We start from the raw sequence: 10,097 nt of genomic DNA on the forward strand, positions 1-10,097 counted from the left end.
TGTTGTTGTTGGTGGTATTATTATTATTATTATTATTATTATTATTATTATTATTATTATTGAATAGATAACAAATCTGTCTTGTCGTTTTTCCAAGGCTCACTATCACGCAGCTTTCACGTGCAGAGGCCAACTTTGTAGATGGCGCTTGCTAAAGTTGTAAAGAACTGACGGTGGTAAGTTAGCATAAAATACACACACGCGGTTGGTAGGATCCACTGATCGATCTCTTAATCTGCAATAGTTACATGTGAGTATTGATTCGCAAACACTGTTTATCTGGAAATATACTGCCACAAATAATTGAGTACACCCACAGCGCGCATAAATATGCATCAAAGTTGTAAAGGGGTAAACACCTCAAATAAAAAAAAAAAATCAAATGTGGGTAGAGCAGTGTGTCCAAATAAAGATTATTCCAAATATTTTTCTGCTTCAGTATCGACGCGCGCACTTCTCAAAAGGAGGCAACTCCCAGGCGTGTGTGAAACTGCTGGTCCAAACTTCAGCGCAGAAGCCGAGCATCGACTGCCTGTAAATTCCGCGAGGGAATCACATTTTGTGTCAAATAAAAAATGTTCAAGAAAAAGGCCTTCAAAAACATGCTGCGAAAAAAGCGCCCCAATCCCACACGGAGGAAAGAAAATGCTCGAATTTACAAGCAGATGACAGTGAAGTGTACAGATGAAGGCCCGGTTCTGAATGTAGTCAGAGAGAAGTGGAAATGCGTGGAGTGAGCGGGAGCGCGCCGCGTGTGACTGGCTGTTTAATTGACTGATTGATACGGCCGCGTGGAGGTGAGAGCCGGACGCCTTAACAAATAGAGACATTTAAAGGCTAATCCGGGCCAACACCGACGGCTCAGCGCGCCAGTGAAGTACTCCCACTGTGCAATGCCCGCGTTTAACCAGACACACGCTCATGGCACCGTGCGCCAAAACCTCTTCACTTTTACGCATGTGCCAAAAGACAAAACTATCCAAAACTAGCGCCTAAAATACAAATTATACATGTTTTCAGATAAATTTTACACACACAACACATTTGTTTAAGAGGTAACGTAATATAAACAGAAAAAAACAGGCATATTCATATTTTGTCAGATTTACGCACAACTTTTCAGTTCGGTAAAAAAACACACACACAAGAACCTTTCGTGATAGAGAGACATATCAGTAGCAGAGCGGTATTTGTTTAAAAGTAAGTTTTCAAAGATCGTATAGATCATACCTGTATTCTTTTTCTGGGTTTCTGGGAAAGTGTTGTTGACGCGTTGTGACCGGTCTATCCACACGCACTGAGCGCAGCGAGCCAAGCGACCGAGAGGCAGCCCTTCTCTTGGAGCTCGAGCCAGCCGCGCGCACGAGAGCACAGGGGGAGGGAGTGAACGGGAGGAGGTGGAGGAAGAGTGCATCCCTCTCCCGCTCTCCCCTTTGTCTCTCTCTCTCCCTCCTCTCCACAGTGATGTGTGTGTAGATAATTAGTAAATCCCCATTCGCTGTGCCTCGGGTCGGTTTGTTTTCCCCGGTCGACAAGCCAAGAGGAAAGAGAATTTGAAGTAGGATTCGACCCGTTTCCGCTCCTGTGTGTCGTGTACGAGGTGCTCGCGAGTTTTCGAGGGACGAAGACAGGATCTCACACACTTTGCCCTGAAGAAATGTCACTGTTTTCAAAAAGAACTTATACTATATGTAGGCCTCCCTCAATGAGGACGTAAAAGAATATTTTATTAAAATGTGTATTGCTCTATAGAGGGACTAAAGACAGTCACAAATGTAACTTTTTTGTTTTTGGTTCAGCATAAGCTGTTCTTTGAAAGAGATGAGATTTGAAAATCTGATATGCCTGAACAATAAACCGTGCCACAATTCTGTGTAGTTGAAATCCACTGTGGCAGAAGTCATGTAGGCTACAAAATCACACCGGCGAGCCCTGGTCTGCATGGCTCTCGTGCCAGGTAATCGACTTTGCTCTTAACAAACTTTAATTATTTAATTGATTCCCAATCAGCGAGTTAATAATCAATTAGGTAAACCTTTGGAACTCACTCCTAGCAAACAAAGCCACTTCATGACAAAAGATCAAAGATAGACGAGCACTAAAAAATCTAAATGAGTGAGTGTTTGCCAGTTTGAACCCCACATACGGAAAACATAATAAAAAGAAAATCAATGAATGTTGACGCATGCTGTGTCCTATAACTTTTAACACATTTCACATAAAATGTGTCCAAAGCCGTATTTGCCATTCAACATACACTGGGCTAATACAGTCATATTTGAAATTCATTTATACAGTTACATTTTGTTGGCTGAATTGCCACGCTCTATAGTGTGGCAAATAATGAGTGATCTCCAGGGAGATTTAGTTGAAGGGAGCGACAGAAATAAGAGTATGATAAGTCTTTAACTTGACCTGCTGACATAAAGGTCAGCATTTCAGGCACGTATTGATTTCGCATTAATATGTGTAAATGACAAATAAATAGTATTTTTCAGTAGAACTTAATTACGACTACCATCATGCCTAGTTTCAAAACTCAAATCTAGCTAATAGTTTCACTTTTTACAAAATATAGCCCGATGAAAACGGATTTGTGAATAATTAAATGCATGGGCCTCGAAGTGTCCTTGTTTACACACTAGATCAAATCTAACTACGAGCTACTAAATATGCAACGATGATAAACCCTGGCCACGGTCAAAGGCAGAGCCACGCACATTCATCATCGCCACAGGCAGCCAGTGCACCTCATTATCGCCCTCTAGTGTCCACTGCTAACGCGAATCTTAAATCACGGCTTGTTACAGCGCCAGCCATCTCCAGCTGGGACCGGGCACCCCTCTTACCCCCCGTCTTGATTTGGAGGTTCAAACGTGGAAAAGGAGACTTTTTACACACTATCTTTACATTGTGTGGGCTGTGGGGATATCTAACTCTCTCACACACGCAGCAGATGAAAGCTTTGCCAATACGCCGGCTCCCATGGGGGTCATGTTGTATCGATGTGACCACTGGTGTGCGTGTGGTGGTGCCAGTGCATGTCGCTGTCTGTACGCGTGGTGTGTGGTGCAGCAAGACGGTAAATAATCATCGGACTAAGGAATAATGGCACACTTATGTCATTATGAAAGTAATTACAGTGATTGAAAATTGTGCAGTAAATATAACACACACGGGCTACATATAGGCAACATTAAGAGTTAAAATTAATGGCTTTTTAATCTACAATTGTCCATGTTAAAATGTTATGTCAGTTTGTTTTTTAAATTAGTTATAAAATAATAGTGCTGTCCAAGCACCCCACCTGACACCATACACACTGCTTTAGATAGACTTATGTAGACTTAGGCTTATGCAAATATATGAGTTTCAGAATGGTGTAACATCATTACTGTTACAATAGCAATTGACAATTTAATGGTGAAAACTCTAAATGTTACGCATAGGCTAAGGAAGCTGAAATCCATGAATTGTGTTCAAACTATACTTCTAGTCTGAGAAGTCTTCAGATTGATGCTGTGACAAACTGTAATGTTATCAATAACCAATCCTTAAATCCTATTTTTATGAAAATATTTCATTTTAAATCACATGTAGGCATTTTGTTGTAAAACATGCAGCTGGGGGCAAAAAAAAGCATACATGAAAAACTAAAAATTCCAGTCTGACTTCAATAGCCAATTATGTAACACTAAACTGTGTACATATTTTTTCAGTCATTCAATCGTGTTGATATCACACAAATGTTTTCTTTTTCACGTATTATTTTGTATATATAAATCACTATTGCTTTATCTCCTTTCATGCAGCTTCCACTCCCTCTCCACTATCCTTCTCCTCTCTATGGCGGCATTTGTCTGTGTCAGCCTGCAAACACCAAAAGGGCAAAAACAAATATGAAACACGCCGCTAACCTCCAACCACTGATCGTGCACCGCTGCTCTGCTCTGACACCTGGGAGGTACGGGTGACAGAGTGGCCCGGCGCTGCAAGAGGATGAATAACTGACCTATCACATCCCCATTGACCGACTTAATTAATATAAGTAGAGCAGGGGATTCTTAGCTCACTTTTCACTGTATGGATTTGCTGTCTCCTCACATTTGGTATGTTTTATGTCTATTCAATGCAAATCCAATGTGCTCCTGCCCGGAGCCCTATCATGACAGCTAATTTTGGCATGCCGGCTCTTTTGATAGGGACAGTTTTAATAGTGGCACTGCGTAGATGAGATAGACTGGTATGAGATTGGATGTGAGCGGATGTCATATAGTGGAATATTGGTTTGTAAATGGACTTGCATGTGAGCAAAGAGCACTTCCGTTAGACGCAACCACATGCAACCTTTATTTAGTTTTTATACTGTACATCTGCATGATAATTATGAATATTAAGAGTGATTCAGGCCCTGACTCCTAACCCCTTAATTAAGTAGTTACTATGCCTGATTCATTCTTAATATACCATTTGTTCATTTGCTTATTAAGGCAACTTAAAGATGTAGTTATTATAAAGTAGTATTGTACTATTGTGTTTATTTGTTTGCAGGATAGTGGGTACATAAGAAGAAAACATCATTGTTGGATTTTATGAATCCATTTTATGGGCTAAAATGTTGTTGTTGGTGTTGTTGTTGTTGTATGTTGTTCTATGCCTACATTTCCTCTGCCTCTAAGCAGGTGAGCTAGGTGTCCTTTCCAATGCTGGTTTAGGCATCAATGGGCCAATGCCTTAACAGCAGTAGTTAGCATTAGGCTTATGGTTCAGTGGAATTTGAACTTCCAACTTAGAATATGCTGTTTCTAATAGGTTACTACTATTACAATATTACTAGTACTTTATATCTTTAATATTGCAAGGTATGGCCAATATGTTAATTCCTTGCCTAGCAGGTCCAGGACGATTACTAGTACACAGAGGGATATCAGCCTGGTCTCCACTCCCTCTGTCACACCTGGAGCCAGATTCCATGCAATCAGATTTGTTTATTTCAGTGAAGCAGATGAAACCAAGGAGCTCATTGGTAATTTTTCATTTACAAAAAATCTAATTTATCTCACCTCAGATTAACAGAGTTTAGTGCTTCATTCATTGATTCTGCAGACATCCTCAATTTTTTGCGTCCCCAGCGTTATTGTATTTTTTTGTACTCCATAAGCAGCCATATTTGTTTTGATATGGACAGATCATGTGTGTCCCTGATTGATTGATCCACTCAATCAAGCCCATCTGAACTTGGCAAGATATAACCAGGGACCAGACTCACATCTACTTAATGTATTAGTGAAGTGTGTATTCTGCACCCCAAGTAAGGTCATTCCAGTTGTCCAAAGTGCCAGTGCCTTGTAGTTTATCCAGATAACAGTATGAACTTCATACATTTGGGCAACTGTTTTACTTGCAACATCTAGTAGTTTTCATCTACTATGACCTACTATGTTTGGCAGAAGATCCCTTGTTTTACCTCATTTTGGATGGTGACGCAAGACAGGAAGAATGCCTTGCTGGAGGTCAACTTCTAGTGATTTACTTGGTGCTAAACTGAACAAATAGTGTAATGTTCCAAGACAATGTGCTTAGAAGGTTTTTATGCTGCACCGGTTTCACCAATCCATAAGCAAACAAGCTCTTCCTCTTTGAGAATGTAAAAGACAATGCAGAGGGGGGCAGTGGGCATGAGATGATACAAGCAGGAGGGACAGGACGACAGGCTGAGGAGGAAGAAGAAGGTGGGAAATGGAGAGAAAAGGAAAAGGGGGAAGAGAACAAGAAAGAGCTCTAGTGCCTAGTCTTAATCTGAGCTGTTCTGATCAATAGCCCATTTCCCATTGTTGCCAGAGCTGTTCGATCGCTACACCACGGAATTAACACACCCACTTTAATCTAGGGGGAAGAGGAGCGGGAGCAAGGGGGGTGGGGGGTGGGTGTGGGTCCGAGGAGAGGAAGGGGGTTAAGGGGGTGCAGCGGGGAGCAGCTGTGGAGGCATTCTCAAATGAAATCAAATCTAATTGTTATCACTGTAGCCGCCGCACTTATTACTAGCACTGTTACAATTATCCGGACATCATACTATGGCTCCCGTCGGCCTGCCTCTCATACCAACGTCGGGTGCTGCAAACTGGACTTAAATAATCCGAATTACTGTTTATTTGTTTCATTTTGCCCGCTTTAGATTGGATTGGGGGGGAGAGGGTGGAGAGTGGGGGAAGGTGAAGGACCGGGAATAAGGAACCAACATCTGGAGGTCTCACTATGGACATTCGACTGGTTCAGGGTTATTGTGTGACAAGGTAATGAAAATTAAATTGCATAGACTTAAGTTTGGTTGTTAAATGGTAAATGTCCCCAAAAAACATATATAAATAAATACTGCCGTACTTTTCAGATTCAAGTTTTCTCAGAAATCTCAACTACAGTTAAATTTTTATGTTTTTCAAACTTTTATAGCCACAAACCACAGAGATCAATACATAAAAAAGAAATGAACCTGTCAAAATTCATTGGCCAACACATAACTAATAGGGAAGTAGAATAGGTCGCAACCACTACTTAAAATGTTTTTGTATTCTTCATCATTTCTGGGGACAAAAAAAAAAAGAAGACATAAATAACCTAGTTTAAAATGATATATTATCTTTTATAGTAGATCAAACATTGAACCTGCCTTCATTGTAAAGCATTCTGTTTCAACCAAAATGTGGCCAATGTTGAGAAAATTTAGGCAACTAGATTTTGTGTTCTCACTGTAATCTGTTTTTTTTTTTTTTTTTATGTTGTTCCTTTGATATGGCCCAAGGAGTCTCCTGCTCCAAATCATACTAGCAAATATTATTATATAGAATTCAAAGCCAATAGTTTTATTAGTATGGTAAGTATGGTAATGATTTATACTATTACTAAGGTTTAATTTGGTGCACTGGTGAAACATTTCTTGTAGAGGATCGCTCACATACATTGAAGACATTATTGCTTTGCCTGGAATGTTCCACTTAAGCTTATCTATTTCCACAGAAATAACGCCACAAAGCCAAGTTACAGGTCACATTTGTGGAGTGACGGGCCTGCTCATAAGAATTCATGTTTTTTTAGGTATATTTTCTGAAAATAAAAATACCTGAAAAATTGGAAGACAAATTGGAAGACAACTTTAAAGCCATACCTTTAACTATTTACTAATTCAGTTATAACTGTTCATTACATATTTTGAATCTTGTTTACAGTTTAAGTTTACTAACCAGAATTTGTTTGTAGACTGAGAGCCAAGTCAAAAGACAATGCACAGCCATCGCATCTCTTGAAAACAACATTGCATTCTTACCTTTAAGATTTGTTATTTTGTTATTTGTTAAGTTTTTGTATTTTCTATTTTCAAAAGATGCTGTTTTACTTCATGTGAGCTAAGTTAATATGGCATTTGTGTTATATATATAGTAATCTATTCACCACAAAGCTTTGATGCACAAGCACATGAGCTGAGCGAATGTTGCCAGCAGTAGAGTTTATCTGTTGAATAGTGCGGTCTGTAGCTGTGGGCCATGCCGTTGGACTCTTTGCTTACTGCGCGCCACTGAGACCGCTTTAGGGAGAACCACCCATGCCAGCTCTTCCCTGCCACCTAGGGCTTTACCGCACAACTTTCCCTCCAATCCATTCTACTTACTCGAGTTCTTTTGAAGTCATTTAATAACAGAGCAATTTTCTCGTTAGCGTTCGCCTTTAATTGTGGGTAATTAAGCGTGCTCTGGCAGTATGGAGCAATGTTCGTGGACTTGGGGGGGAAATTAGTCGTAGTTCAGCTGTGAAATATGGGGTTAAGTGGGAGACGGGCCAAGAGAAGAGGGGAGCTGAGGGGGGTCAGTAACTCCAAAACAGCGATGGGGCGTCTGGAAGAAAGCTGCTGTTGCTGTAGATTGGATGGATGTGCAAATAACTAGTAGCAAATTACCAAAACAATAGTTGGTAGAAGAGGTCAAGGCTGTTGACACTAGTGAATAATGAGGGTGTATTGGAATGTACAATATTTGGTTCTAAAAAAGGAAAGATCTTCCCTGATATCTTCCTTAGGAAAATGCCACAAGGGGCTGAAAAACATCATGGATTTCTACAGAATGAGCAACGCAATGAGCAAAGCTCTAAACACTGTTAATCTGAGATAACAGAAGTTTTATTTTGTTTGTAAATGATAGGTGACCAATAAGCTCCTTCATTTCCCATGTGTCACTGAAAAAACAAAACTGACACAACAGAGGGCCTGGTGATCAGACCGATATCCCTGTACATAAAAAATACAGCACACCCATACACAACAGTGTTATATGGGTGTGTTGTACTCAGAAAGTGTTGTCAAAATGCTTGACAGTCATTTCTATTTTCATATCAAAATGTATTGACTGCACAGACTAGCTTCATCTTCTCGTTGCAATAGGATGAGAAGAAAAGTAGGAGGAGCTTGGAGTAGCACTGTTGCTCCTTCACTCTGACAGCTAAAGTGGCTTTTGAACTGGATACCTTTATGTACACTTCCCTGGGGACATTTTTCTGTGCATATCACACCAGGCAGAAGACTGAGGGCAGAAGGGATTGCTTTGAAAGCTGGAGCAAGTTCAGTGAGAGAAAAGACTGGATTTCCCTGTTTTTCGGCTACTACACCTATCGGTATCCCAACTGGGACAAAATGTAAACTTGTGTATGTTGTATTTATGAAATTCCTGGTGTTTTTAGTGCTCCAAATTAAAGCATGCATTCTTACTAATAGTGGGGATGCATCTTCACAGACCTGTAACTTGGTCATTCTTGTCTACATGGATATAAGTTTAATGCCATACTGTGGAACATACAGGGCAATTTAATAACATCTCCATGGAAATAGCAGGAAATGTTGAAAGCCTGTTGGTTGAAGCCCAGGCTAAAACTGTCACCAAATAGATTACGGAATCTGCATACAATGACCCTTAATGAAATATTGCTCTGTTGAATAAACCCTTACCCCTGCCTCTTTTAATATTTTTATTCTAACCCCATAACAGCTATAAACGCCTGTGTATGACCATAAAGCAAACGAGGAATGACTGGGTCAATTGACTGTACTGTCAGATATTCAGTGGATGGGACATACTCCACCGGGGCCCTTTATGGAGCCTGCATCCCCAGTGGAGTGATTCCCTGCGACTATAATCAACCCGTTAAAGCCTCTATAAATATTGGCTGCTGTGCTTAGTGGTCGTTTGAATACCTCCAAAATAGACGCTCGTTTGCAAACAAGTGACTCGGCACAGGAGGAGGAGATGCTAATACCTAATCAATGGAAGGATGCTCTGTCATAGTGCCCTCGCTGTGCCTCGATTCATGCAGCTCGCGTGGGTATAATGCAGTGTTGAATGGAACTGTCATATTGATGAAGACATTATCAGCATCAATATACAAAGTTCTTTAGAAGAAGCAGAAGAGGAGACAGCCAGGGGAAGAAAATCTGCACTGAAAGTTTGAAGGGCCAGGGTAACAACGAGACCAGGAAATCCAAATGTTCCCCAGTGGATAAAGGGAAAATCTGGTGATGAAAGCTTTAGAGCTCTGTGGTCATGAGCTGGACTACAACATACATCTCAATTACTGAGAGTTAGGTACGATTTCATAGTGGATCTTGAAGGTGTCTGAAGTATCCCTTAAATATTCTAAGCACTGCACACAGGTTTACAGGCTTCACGTGGTTTATATAGAGTTTGATCCATTATATGACATTCATATATGACAAGTATTAAGGTTATATATATATTTTTTCATATTCATAATTTCTTGGGCATGAACACTATTGAGGATTGTTTATTCCCTGCTAAACACAAGTACATAAATGTGACTGCTAATGGAAATTGCACCAACTTGTTACTATGGAGTTGTTATTGCTTAGCCAGGAATATTCCGCTGTATGGCATTACACTTATCCATCTTGGATTTTTCCAAATGAGGTTTGTATTGCTACTAAAACCTCAGCAAGGTAGATGTGACCTGTCACCTGCTTGTGTCTCCATGGAGATAGATAAGTTTGCCATGCCATGGAACATTCCTGCTAAAACAAAACATCCATAGAGACGAGCAGG

Source organism: Periophthalmus magnuspinnatus, chromosome 16 (genome assembly GCF_009829125.3).
Source record: "Periophthalmus magnuspinnatus isolate fPerMag1 chromosome 16, fPerMag1.2.pri, whole genome shotgun sequence".
NCBI lineage: Eukaryota > Metazoa > Chordata > Actinopteri > Gobiiformes > Gobiidae > Periophthalmus > Periophthalmus magnuspinnatus.